Below are 11,490 nucleotides of genomic sequence, written 5' to 3' on the forward strand. Positions count from 1 at the left end.
AAAATGATCAACACTTGCACCAAGCATTAGGAGAGGCAAGTGTCATTCAATCACCTTCGAATTTACAAAGTCTCTTTATGATGATTTTAACGGCCTCCGAGCCAAGCAATCCTCTTGAACCTTTCGTGATGTTCACAGACATAGGTAAGAAGTTAAAAATCTAGAAGCAAATTTTAATGATGACATCTACAACAAAACTCTTTGCCTTATTGAAGAAAAAGTTCCTCTTATGGGTGGTCAACCTTTGGCAAGCTATGGATCATCTATGCCAAGGCGAAGGGGAGATGAAAGACTTGCAAGAGAGTATCAACATGGAATAAATAACAATATCGTAGAACTTTCCCAACAAGCAGAAAATTTGCAAGAAAAATTAACAGATGATCAAAGAGAAGTTAACAATTCTTTCATGGCAATGTTGGACGCACAAGGTGAGATGAACAAAAACAGCAACTCCTAGAGTTTCTTGATGCTCCATCTGGCACAGGCAAGACTTTTGTAATCAATTTGATCCTTGCAAAGATTAGATCCATGGGAAAGAGTGTGCTTGCAACAGCATCCAGTGGTATTGCTGCCACTCTACTTCAAGGTGGCCACACTCTTCGCAGTACTTTTAAAGTACCCTTGGATACTCATCTAATAAATTGGCCAGTTTGCAAAATAACTGGTGCCTTAGCCTTGGCAAATGTTGTTCGAAATGCATCAGCATTAGAGATGAACCCTTGATGATACATAAAAGTGCTTATGAAGCAATTGACCAAACACTGCAAAGCATCACAGGAAACAAGAAGCCCAATCTTATTTTGTGATGATTCCTGTCAAATCCTCCCAGTGATTAAAAATGGCACAAGGGCAAACATTGTCAATGCAAGTTTGAAGCAGCCCTATCTCTGAGGGCACGTTATAGTGAAAAAAATTGACTACTAATATGAGAGCCCATATCTCTGGAAACATGGCCACAGCCGACTTCTCAAAATTGTTTTTCCAAATTGGTAATGGTCAGTTTTCAATCACTTCTCCACCTGACACAATTAAGATTCTGACCGAGTTTGGTAAATGTGTTGGTAATCAGAGGCAACTGAAAGACAAAGTTTACTCAGAAGTGCAAAGCAACAGAAAATCACCGGAGTGGCTTGCTGAGTGGCTTGCTATTGTTTCACCAATAAACAACAATGTGAATCGCTTGAACAATGGATAAATTTCCTAGGGACTCGAAGGAATACAAGTCAGCTGATTCGGCTAGGTGTTTACTATCCTGTGGAGTTTTTTTGGAACCGACTGAAATGCCTCCTCACATTTTAAAGTATTGAATGTAGTAGATAAAATTTAAGCAATGAGTTCAAATTTACTTCCATGAAAAATTTATTATGTGATATCATGAAGTAACCCTCATCTTTGAAAAAAATGTGTTTGTGATATTAAACAAATGTTAATCATTGTGATTTTTTTGTAATTGTTTCAATTTTTATGTGTAACAATATAAGTGTCAACTTTGATATAACCTATTTGCTTTAAAGTTCATAGTTGGATTTAAGTCACTTCAAGAGGTAATTTAAAAAGTTTAAACACCTTAAGTTGCTCTTACAATATTCACTTACTGCAAGGATACCTGTGAACCTGGACAGGAAGATCAGAAAAACTTTTAAAACTCTTTGGAACTGAAATGCCTCCTCACATTTTAAATCTTAAAATTGGATCCCTGATCATGATTCTTTGATCCTTGGAACCATCAAAAGCAACAGAACCAGATGTGTTCTCACCATATTGCAGGCCAATGTGATTGAGGCCACCATTTCTTGTGGTCCCTATAAAGGTGAAACGGTTCTACTGCCAAGGATCCCTTTAGATCTGAATTGGAACATCCATTTAAATTCAAGAGGCTCCAGTTTCCTGTGAAGGTATATTTTGCAATGAGCATCAATAAAAGTCATGGTCAAACATTTAAAACCATTAGTGTAGACCTGGCATTAAGATGCTTCAGTCACAGCATGTTCTACGTCTCCACCAGCTAGACATGATATTCAGAAAAAAACTCACATTCTGTCTCCAAATCAAAGCAGCAGAAATGTAGTCTACCACAAGGCTTTTCAATAAAAAGTTCTAGAAAAAGATATGATGAAAAAAATGATATGATCTTGATTGTGGTAAGTTTTAAGTATGTGTTAAATAAAAATTAAGCAATAAGTTCAAATTTACTTCCATGAAAAATCTCAATCTCTACAATTATATAAATGCAACTGTGTGTGTGTGTGTGTGTGAGTTTGTTCCTTATAGACTCTGAAACGGCTGAACAGATTTTCTTTAAAATTTACAGAACTTTAATGTATAAGTCTGAGAGAGATCTTAGTTAAGTTTTGTCTCAGAATACCCCCAATAATTACCGATAATTGATAATCGAAACTTATTTTCATTTAACTATCATTGGTAAAACCATTTTTTTTCATGTCGTTGCTTAGCAACAATGATAGAACAATGGGCCGTGAAAATTCTACTGTGTGTAAGTTTATAGCGTTTTTGTTTCGCTTGTTATTTTATTTTTTATTATTTTTTTTTTTGCATGACATAGTCTGTAGGTTCAAACCCTGCACATAAATTTCTTAATGTTTTTTTTTTTTTTTCGTTAACTGGAAAGAAGTTTATATGAAATAATTTTATAAAAGAAACAGTAGGTTCTCTAGACTGCGATGTAGAATAACATATTTTGGACTAAGTTAATGCGTGGAGGCATGTGAAGCTTCTCCCCAGACGATTTCACAGATTTTGATGACAATAAAGATTTAGGAGTGAAAAATTTGTTGATCATCATTCAATCCCAGGCTACGTCGGGTATCCCTGCTAGTTTACTATACAATTTACTAATATAATATATATTATGTTATACATATATATTATGTTATCTATCTATATATATAAAAGCGAAAATGAGTGTCTGTATGTATGTGTGTTTGTATGTCTCGCAAAAACTTTCGACACGAGTCACGGATTTTCGCCAGATAAGTATCATTTTAAAGTTCCAACCTTCGTCCGACAAATATCGAAAAATTGGCCAAAAACATTAATTCATTCACCCTAAAATCATCAGTTTTGTACAGGGAGGGATGCCGAAAAAATCGTTCCTTCATTTTCTCTGCTCCTGCTACTACCACAATGACGTCATGTTTGACGTAGAAAACGATAACTTTAGTTTAAAACCACCTGCAAGTGTTTTATCCCTTCTCAGTTGTATGTCTCTTTGGCGTAGGGGTAATGTGTCGGCATTTTTTTCCCGCCTTAGCCTCAATGTTTCGGGTTCGAACCTGTCTTTCTACCTAACTTTTTTTCCTCTTTTATACCTTTTTTTTTTACGTTTGTTCGATGTTTTGCTTTGTTTTGGTTTTTCCCATTTTTCTTAACATCGTGTGTTTTTTTTTTAATAATATTAAAACAGGGTAACGCTCACCTACATATACCCCCAAACATCCGGGCAACGCCGGGTAACCCCGCTAGTATGTATATATAACATAATATATATTATATATAACATAATATATATTATATATGACATGATATATATCATATATATATAAAATAATATATATTATATATAACATAATATATATTATATATAACATAATATATATTATATATGACATGATATATATCATATATATATAAAATAATATATATTATATATAACATAATATATATTATATATGACATGATATATATTATATATGACATGATATATATTATATATGACATGATATGTATCATATATATATAAAATAATATATATTATCTATAACATAATATATATTATATATATATGTATAAAATAATATATATTATAACATAATATATATTATATATGACATGAAATATATTATATATGACATGATATATATCATATATATATAACATAATATATATTATATATGACATTATATATATTATATATGACATGATATATATCATATATATATAAAATAATATATATTATATATAACATAATATATATTATATATGACATGATATATATCATATATATATAACATAATATATATTATATATAACATAATATATATTATATATAACATAATACATATTATATATGACATAATACATATTATATATGACATGATATATATTATATATAACATAATATATATTATATATGACATGATATATATCATATATATATAAAATAGTATATATTATATATAACATAATATATATTATATATGATATGATATATATCATATATATAAAATAATATATATATTATATAACATAATATATATTATATATGACATGATATATATCATATATAAAATAATATATATTATATATAACATAATATATATTATATATAACATAATATATATTATATATGACATGATATATATTATATATAACATAATATATATTATGACATGATATATATCATATATATCTAAAATAATATATATTATATATAACATAATATATATTATATATGACATGATATATATCATATATATATAAAATAATATATATTATATATAACATAATATATATTATATATGACATGATATATATCATATATATATAAAATAATATATATTATATATAGCATAATATATATTATATATGACATGATATATATCATATATATATATAAAATAATATATATTATAACATAATATATATTATATATGACGTGATATATATTATATATGACATGATATATAATATATATATATAAAATAATATATATTATATATAACATAATATATATTATATATGACATGATATATATTATATATGACATGATATATATCATATATATATAAAATAATATATATTATATATAACATAATATATATTATATATGACATGATACATATCATATATATATAACATAATATATATTATATATAACATAATACATATTATATATGACATGATATATATTATATATAACATAATATATATTATATATGACATGATATATATCATATATATATAACATAATATATATTATATATAACATAATATATATTATATATGACATGATATATATCATATATATATAAAATAATATATATTATATATAACATAATATATATTATATATAACATAATATATATTATATATGACATGATATATATCATATATATATAAAATAATATATATTATATATAACATAATATATATTATATATGACATGATATATATCATATATATATAAAATAATATATGTTATATATAACATAATATATATTATATATGACATGATATATACCATATATATATATATATATATATATATATATATATATATATGTATATATAAAATAATATATATTATATATAACATAATATATATTGTATAACTTTATGTGCATATGTTTTTTTTTGTTTTTTTTACATGGGGGTCACCACTTATCAAGGCCCGAAGGCCACTCAGGGATAAGGGTTATTGCGTGTACAGTAATCAATGAGATAGCATTGTAGTAATCATTAGTATTGGAGATTTAATAGAGTGTCTTACTTAAGGGGGCGGTTTGTCAGGAGTTTGTTTATGTTGGACTTGAAGACGTCCAAGTTATAGTCATGTGGGAAACAGGCTAGCGGCAGAGAGTTCCACTGGCGTGCAGTTCTAAGAAAGAAGCTTTGTATATATATATATATATATATATATATATATATATATTAAAAAGTTTGACTCATGTCCCGATAAGCTACATCTAAACTTTCAAGTGTTTAGACCCAAAATTGGTGGAAGAGTTTGGTAGAGTCAGCAAAGTTAAACTTTTTCAACTTTCACTTCTTGGCAGCCAAATTTTCGCCTCAAAACTAACTAAAAAGCTTGCTGCATGTCTGAACACCTATTATGCATACATTTCAAATGTTTAGACCAAAAATTGGCAGAGTAATTTGCTAGAGACCACAAAGATCAGATCTTTTGAATTTTGAACTGTTGGCAGCCAAATTTCCAGCCAAAATCCGATTAAAAAGACTGAAAATTGGGAGAGTAATTTGGCGAGGAAATGTACGCATAGATAACATAATAAATCATATAGATAACATAATCTATATATTTATAAAAGTGGAATTGTCTGTCTGTGGGTGTGTGTCTGTGTGTGTACATTTCCCGTCCGAACTACTCTGTCAATTTTCAGTCTACAGACTCGAGATTTGACATAAGGGGAATTGAAATTTGGGAAAATCTTTTTAATTGGTTTTCGGCCAGAAATTTTCGTATCAAGAAGTTAAAGTTTAACGATTTGACATTTGAAAACTCTACGAAACTCCTCCGCCAATTTTGGGTCTACACACTTGAAATTTTAGATGTAGGTTACATGGACATGGACCAAACTTTTTAATTTGATTTGTGTGACACCAAAGAGGGGCCACATCAGATCAGTAGGGTCGATGTGACGTTTTTTTGTGTTAAATGTAATATTCAATTCCGGGCGAACACCGGTTACAGAAAAAAAAAAAAATTTTTTTTTAGTTAATATTTTTGTGTCAAAATCTTGTTGTTGAAATACCATACGGTTGGGGGATAAAAATAGAAATCGCATGCCAAACTTCAAAGCGAAAGATTACTTAAAACATTTTTTAACCAAAATATGCTCACGTTTGAACTAAACGAGCCAACACAAAATATTCCGAAACAGAGATTTGAAATGTCGGTCGGCTTGAAATGTGGTGTTTGACAGGTGAAATGTCGGATCGTTTTTGATCTGAGAAACACACACACACACACACACGAAACAGATCGGGCCTGATAAAAGAATTAATGACGTCAGCCTAAGGTTCAACATGAATTGTTTTTTCAATATGTATTATCTGAGAAACTTCAGAATGATAATATGTTTTGGGCGTAAATAGAATATTTTGGGGAAATACTCAAATCTGCCGATGCACAAAGGACTTCAAAAGCAAGCCAGTGTTTATTTCCAATTATGACTTATCTAAAAATGTCTTTTGGCAAATTGTTTTGGGCGCTAAGGGGAATTCTGACATGTAAAGAATATTGTTTTTTAAAAATCACACGGATGTTTTTACAAAACAAATAATTCAAAGAGGAAAGAAGATCAAACGGATATTTTTAAATAAATGAAATCTGGTGATCTATTACAAGCTAAAAATAATATTTCCTCTGATTATCAGTTGATAATATGGAAAAAAAAAACATTATCGAGAAGGCGGGGTCAGGCAAGTTGGGGAGGAGTCAATTTGATTTTGGAAATTGGGGGGGGGGGAATAATACCTGCCACAGGTCAAATTGACCAATGAGAAGGAATCAGGTGGATTGTTATCAATCAATTTGATTGGTCGAAGACGAACGTAGGCGTCGTCATTATTCAAGGGTTTTACTATATAAGATCTGTAAAACTCGATTTAATCAGATCGAAGCAGATAGAAGGAGATAGAAGAAGAGAGAAGACAGAGAAAGATCTTTGGAGAGACAGAGACAAAAGGTCTCGGCAGAGGAACCCAGCCACCCAACTTCTCTCTCCCCCTCGCTGGTCGCCAGAGAGCTCAATTTGCAACTTAATAGAATTCAGAGGACCTAGGAAGAGACCAGCCAGAACACCTTAATGATAATTACAACGGTCTGCGACTCCGACCGAGTATTGCAACAACAGGAAGCTCATTCACAAATCTAATTGCTTGCTTCCATTTAATCTTCAATTGTACATACGTCTGTAGATAATCATTTATGAATTTCCTAAATACATTATATATCAACCAACCTCCGGAGTTTGTTTGCTGATGTGCTGTTGTCCCATGTAACTTTATTTCTTTTACTTGCCACTTGTGACCCCGTTCCCGTCAACGAACACCCAGTCAACAGAACGACCAACTAGACGATCAAGAAGAACAGGCCTTGAGGACTGTGCAACCGAGAAGAGTCCTCCAACGCCTTGACGAGGACTCACTGGGTGACGCGACGTACCAACGTTTGGCAGACCTGGTTGCCCAGTCGACATAATTAATTACCCGGTGACTAGGATAGTCATAATTGGGCATCGACCCAGGGTTAAGAGTATAACTGGGCCGCGATCAGAGGTTTAAGGTCGTGTAAGGTCACGCGTTAAGGTCACATTTGAGCCCAAAACAATAAATGTTAAAGGGTCAAAATTGAAGTCAAATTTGAAAAAATTTGACCTCTGCAGTGTCTATACTCAGCCAATTTTTGGTCTAGACATGTGAAATTTTACATAAAGTGTATTTAGACATCGGACAAGTTTTTAATCTGTTTTTGGCCGAACATTTTGCTGCCAAGAGGTCAAAGTTAAACTAATTTTACCTTCGCGGTCTCCAGCAAACTATTCAGCCAATTTTGGGTCTAAACATTTGAAATTTTGCATAAAGGGTATTTAGACATGCAGCAAGCTTTTTAATCAGTTTTTGGGCGAAAATTTTGCTGACAAGAGGTCAAAGTTGAAAGAGTTGACCTTTGCAGAATCTACCAAACTCCTCACCAATTTTGGGTCTAAACACTTGAAATTTTAGATGTAGGTTACCTGGACATGAATCAAACTTTTTAATATATATACATATGCACATAAAGTTATGAACAATGCATAGGGCCTGAGCAAAGCTGGGCTGAACTGTTAGTATATTATAGATAACATAATATATATGATATATATATATGACATACTATATATATTATATATATATATATATGACATAATCTATATAATTATAAAACTCAAATGACCTTGTAACGGGTGTTGTAACCCCACATCCGGTTTATGACTTCTGGTTGCGCATACATACATAACCATAAACCTATAACAGCGTAAACAAATAAATTCAAATCGGTAATTTTTTTGTTGCGTTTAAATTATCAAAATAAACAATTGTTAATACTTTCTGCTTTTCTTTTTACATCGTTCATTTCCGTATTAAGTTTAAGTTATTTTAAAGCAATTTTCTTACAAATAAATCTACTTTAACCTGTTGACAACCATAAGAGTATTTTACAACAGCGATTTACCCACCGCTTTCCTTTTTTGTTTAATTTATTCTCCATTTTTAAATATACCTTTCTTAAAAAACATTCATACATTTTTTCTACACTACCAACATAAATAAATAACCCCGAAAATATATATTTTTTTATTTGCGTTAGAAATAAATAATCAACGCGACAATAAAATGTATTGTTTCACTTTGTACGTTTTCAGTGTCCCAATTGTTTTTTTTTTGCGTTTAAATTACCCAAATAAACAATTGTTTATACTTTCTGCTGTTTTTTTACATCGTTCATTTCCGCATTGCCTTAATTAGTTATATTGACCTTATTATTAACATATAAATTAAATATTTGACCCAATGGGTCATGAATGTTTGTTTAAAATAAATGAAAAAAAGTTACATTTTATTTACATTTTCTATTTAAAAAGCCATTCTTAACATGGGGAGAGCGTTTTTTAACTATTCTGTACTTTCAACTAACGATTTCATTTAAAAAAGATATATCAAAATTTGAATTTAACTTTAAGTATTTTTGTATCCGTGCAGTGCATGTTTACCTATAAGTATAGCAAACGACTTATAATTCAATGGCTGTAAGTTTTTTTTTTTTTAAATTAAACAATTATAAACAGAAAGACTCATAGAAATCTATCTATATTCTTTTTTTCACTTTAATATACTTTCATAGAAATGTTTCTATTATGTCACAAAAAATTATTTTCTTTATATCACAAGTGTCACGCTCATACATTAATTTAATAGCTAATACAACATACTGACCCAACGGGTCACGGGTAGTCTAGTATATATTATATATATGATATTATATATATGAAATAATATATATGATATATATATGACATAATATATATGATACATATATCATAATATATATTATATATATAACATAATATATATATATATATTATTATTCAATTTTCACCCCAAACAAAGCACAGTGCCACTTTGAAGTAGAGGGCTACTATTGGGGACACAAGTTGCAAGGACATTATGAAGGGAGATGAGCAGCAAGATATCTGGGGAAGAAACTATTGGAGTAGAAGGTTTTCTTACACATAGGGATCTCTGCTGTGAAGGTGTGGGATTTAGCTGCTTGTCTGGCTTGCTGGAGGTATTTATGTTGAGGGGGTACAAGTGCTTGTAGTTTGTCAGAGTATTCACCATTAAAATACTTGTAGAACAGGCAGAGGGATGCAACATTTTGTCAATGGGACAGAGGCTGAAGCTAAGATGACAGTTCAGGACCTGTCAGGTTAGCAACTCTCTTCTGAACCTTTGTCGGAATTTTATCTTGCTTCCAGATAAATTCGACGCTAATGTAACTAACCTGAAAAAAAAAATGACAGCATGAAATAAAAAGGGGGGGGTAAAGGATGAAATATAAAAGTCTTGCTTTGAAACGAAGAAGAGATTTTATTCACAATAAAATTAGTTGCAAATTTTTCCCTTTGTGGGCATTAAACTTATGAAACACCATGGTAACATATAATGAAAAAACATAACACTGGTTCTTATAATGAAGATGTCGTATCCATGAACGAATACAATAATAAGATTCAAAATAGTATCTCCTAATCACACTCTCATATGAAATAAATTTTAGGAGCGTAATCACAAATTGAAAGTCAGTCAGGCACGTGCCTTTTTCTTTTTTTTCTCATTTAAAGTCCTTTTAGAATTTTCTCTCCCTCCATGTTTGCGTGCAAACCGTAGACACACAGATGGATTTCAGAAGTATGCCTCGTCGCTTGCCCGGGGTTTTCTTTGCCGGGTTTTCTTCTTTGTAGGAGGTTTCAAAATTCCTTGTCATGTAAAATAAAGTCTTTTTTTAAAATAATTTCACTCCTTCTAAAATACGGGCAAAACCATAGCCACATAGATAGTTTTCAGAAGTATGTCTCGTCACATACCCGGGGTATTCTTGCCGGGTTTTCTTCTTTGAAGGAAGCTCGTCAAAATTCCAGTTTCAGCACCGCGCAATGAAACGAACGTCCAATCTCCACGTCGGCTGAATTTCAAAAGAGGCCGAAATCCGCGATGAGCTCGTGACGTCATCACAGAGCTAGCATTTCCCTTTTCTCCAAATTAAAGGGAGTTTCGTACAAACCCAAAATGTACGAAACTAAGAATCAAAAAAGATACAAAATACAAAAATTCAAATACAAGAACCAGATAAAAAATAATAAATGTAAACAGGTGGGGATGCACCATTATTGGTACAAAAAAAATCCAACACCCTGGCCAAGCGCGAGAGACTAGTAGCAGATGCACCAGCCCAAATGTGACGACAATACACCATACATGGGCGATTGGTGGCCTTATAAAGTTACAGGATACTTTCAGGCATAAGTAGCTTTCTAGCACGGTAGAGAGAGCCCACCTTCTTCGCAGTGGCCTTAGAAATGCTCTCAATGTATTTGTTCCAACTCATGTTCCCTGTGAACGTTAGGCCGCAGAGTTTGAAAGACTTACTTTCAGGTAATGTGTTTTTGGCCATTGAGAAGGTTTCTT

This window comes from Euprymna scolopes, chromosome 7, assembly GCF_053919585.1.
Source record: "Euprymna scolopes isolate OS-2025 chromosome 7, ASM5391958v1, whole genome shotgun sequence".
NCBI classification, from domain to species: Eukaryota; Metazoa; Mollusca; class Cephalopoda; order Sepiida; family Sepiolidae; genus Euprymna; species Euprymna scolopes.